At 43.8% G+C, this 3,450-nt stretch overlaps 1 long non-coding RNA gene across 2 annotated transcripts; it reads left to right on the forward strand.

The window, feature by feature from the left end:
• The first annotated feature begins 352 nt into the window (after positions 1-352).
• LOC119289705 lies at positions 353-2,640 on the forward strand. 2 transcript variants are annotated; one of them, XR_005141588.1, is made up of 4 exons: positions 353-873; positions 974-1,062; positions 1,325-1,423; positions 2,322-2,640. It is a non-coding gene; the product is annotated as an uncharacterized LOC119289705 (long non-coding RNA). The 2 variants fall into 2 exon arrangements; XR_005141587.1 differs by having other exon boundaries at positions 1,328-1,423.
• The last annotated feature ends 810 nt before the right edge of the window (positions 2,641-3,450 follow it).

Here is a 3,450-nt window from a genome sequence, read left to right on the forward strand (position 1 = left end):
ATAAGGTTTGGGGTTTTTTTAGTTTTATGATTTTTTTTTCATTTAATTTTGTGTTTCCATTTTAATTCTTTTTTGTTTGCTGGTATTTTACGATACTACACATTGTACACGTTATGTATATATATATATATATATATATATATATATATATATATATATATATATATATATATAGCAAAGATATAAAGTTTCGCTGGCGCGGCTGCAATCACAAGCGCTCGTTCGTGTGGGGATCTGTTCCCTCCTCTTACCTTTTTTGCATTTTCATGTTATATGTCATTTGATGCTTATTTCCTTTTATAGCTAGGGAAGGATGGACCACACTGCGTGCAAGACTGCAGCACCGCGCAGGCACTAGGCTGCCGCAGTCCAGCAGGGACCACCCGCCTTCCTCCCGAACGGTTCCAGGATGGACATCGGTACCAGCCCTGCGCCGGCCAGTCGTGCCCAGGCAAGCGTTTTTCATCGTCATGGAGTACATGGGAGCAGGGACGTACCCGTGACCAGGCACCAGCACTGCGCCAGCCAATATGTGGGAAAGCAGACTCGTGACCAACATCGTGGAAAAACGAGCGGGCATGTTGCCTCTGGTAAAACTCGTCCGCACATAGGAGAGAGACCGGGAGACACTGAGAGAGGAACAGATACATCCTGGTGGCAGCAAGATCACACGGCGGCGCACCCTCGTCAGCTACAGCTTCCCTCTCCCTGTAATCCTTAGCCCCCTGTGCGCCGTCCCCTTCAAGGCACAGCCGCCGGCGACCTCTCCTTCACCATCACCGTGTCCCCACCCTGAGCTCCGATCTACCCACCATCTCAAGCAGGTCCAGATCCGCCACGGCTCCCGCAGCCACGCGCCAGCAGACCAAGCAGGTGCACAACGTGGTCTCTTCCCCCTCTACGCCTCTGTTCGTTCGGTTTGATTTGATTTGTAAGGCTGATGTTGTTCGTTCTTTTTGATTCGATTTGGCAGGCGTGCAGGTGCACGACGTGTGGTTACTCTTCCACTCTCGTGGCCACCATTCTGCTTCCTCCCCTCCCATGGTTCAGCAGCAGCAGCAGGTAGCACCTCATCCCCATCTCACTTCTTCTAATCTACAGACCGTGTCTTGTTCTTGTTCACTGTCTTGTTTCTTATAAATGTATTTTTCTCTCAAAAACTTTACACTGTCTTGTTCTTGTACTGATTAAGGAGGGAGTAATTTTGCCCTAGCGTTTACACTCATTGGATTTGAGTAGAGTATATAGATTGTTTCTCACTCAAGTAGAGCCGTGTGGAGATAAACAATGATCTAAAACGTGTATGTGTATCCTTCCTGTCTAGCAGTGACAAGCGATTTGGAGGGAACAAGCTGAGCAATTGCAGCCATCGTCCTCGCCTAGGAGGAGGAGGAGGAGCTTCATCACATGAGCAGCAGCTTAGGTCCATCCTCTCCCTCTGCTCATCTTGTGTTGTCGTACAAAATTAGAAATTAATACTAGCTTGTAGCAGTAGGCCTCAAAGTGCAGCAGCTCATGTTTTTACTCAATTTTTTGTCAAGTGGCCATATGTGAAATTAGTAGAGAGCATCTGCAGTTTCAGATTGAACAGAAAGCATCTTTCAGTTTCAGATTCAGTAATAGTCATATGTACAGACATTCGGGCACTGTCTAGTTAATTAGTACTCCCTCCGTTCCTAAATACTTGTCTTTCTAGGTATTTCAACAAGTGACTACATACGGAGCAAAATGAGTGAATCTACACTCTAAAATATGTCTACATACATCCGTATGTAGTAGTCATTTGAAATGTCTAGAAAGACAAATATTTAGGAACGGAGGGAGTACATACCTACTGTTTGATCATGTATCAGATTCAGTCATAGTCATATGTACAGACATTCCAATTCAGTCTAGTTGATTACTAGTACATACCTACTGTTTGCCTTTTATTCCTTCACCAGATACTATATTGATTCTCTAGGATTTTTTAACAGAATCGTGTTGTGATCTAGAGGGGATTATAAATACCAACAGTGGCAACACTACTGTGTACTAATATGTCTGCACATTTTTTATATTATAGAATTAAGCCATGCACTCCCCAAAATTATAGAATGAATTGGAACATGCCAAGTGGATATTGTAGAATTAAGCCATGCATTCAATTTCCATATGTATTTTCCATATGAATTGCAGAAACTATTCTAGCATTTTCAAACAGTAATCTTCCATATGTATTATAGAACAGATCACTGAATCTATCTGCATATTTAACAATTTCTGTATACATTGCTTTGCTCCCATGGTTTTTAGGCTTCTGAATTCCAGTTTTCAATTAGGTAGGATATGAAGCCGTGGCCCTTTAAGGTCATCCCTGGCCCCGCCGACAAGCCCAGGATCGCCGTCGACTACAAGGTGTACCCATGCAATGCTTGTTTCCTTGAATCAGAAGCTCGATGCAAGCAAATTGCAGTATTTAACTGAATGTGTTTTGATACCATTCTCCGATTTAGCTAGGGAAAACAGATTGATGTTTTTTGTGCACGCTATTTCTTCAGAACTTGTATGTCTTTGATCAAATAACTTTTATGATACGTCAAGTATAACAGGCTGTTCTGTCTCATTTGATAAAATAATCTAAACACTGATGGTCGGCTATATTTCAAGTGCACACGATCGTTAGGTTTGGGAACCATTTTATGGGTGAATGCCCCCCCTCCCAATCGACCGCATTGATAGGTCACGTGGAACCTCGATTTTGCATTGTGAGAACAACCCATACACGAGCGTCCTACTCATATGTTTAGCATTATATCCGATGTTGAGGTGAAAGAGGGAGAGAGCGATTGACCAGTAGTGCACACGAACAGTCCTATGACAATGTCAGAACCTTTCATTCCCGACGAGGGGGCCCTTCTTTCTGTGCATGCGAACCCTTTCTCCACCGCACACCACTCGTCAACGTATCACCGCAACGATACATAGGAACCTCCGTTTTGCACTACAATGACCACACATACTGCTTGGAGGGCACCTTCTTTTGACTCCATACATCGCGCGCGTGCAAGATTTTTTGAACTATCTATATACGTGGGGTGGTAAAATAGACTCCATACATCACGCGCGTGCAAGATTTTTTGAAGAAGTAATTTCTTGATGCAGTGAGTTGACACCCCCCTCCCATCTCAAAGATGGAGAACCCTCCTTTTTATTGCGTTATAACCTCACGCACACCAATTGAGGAACCCCTCTGAGACGCGTGAGGAACATTCGAGGGACAACGATACCAGAAATAGATGTTGGTTTAATAGACATTTCATACCGTAGCACTGAATCGACCCCATTGTCATGTCATTTGTTTGTCATGGACGAGACGTGTCAAAACCATATGTATATGGATAAGCGAGTCTTCTTCTCCGCACGGTCAAAACCATACGCATATGACGCCAGACCTCCTATATGCATTCC

This window comes from Triticum dicoccoides, chromosome 4A (assembly GCF_002162155.2).
Source record: "Triticum dicoccoides isolate Atlit2015 ecotype Zavitan chromosome 4A, WEW_v2.0, whole genome shotgun sequence".
NCBI lineage: Eukaryota > Viridiplantae > Streptophyta > Magnoliopsida > Poales > Poaceae > Triticum > Triticum dicoccoides.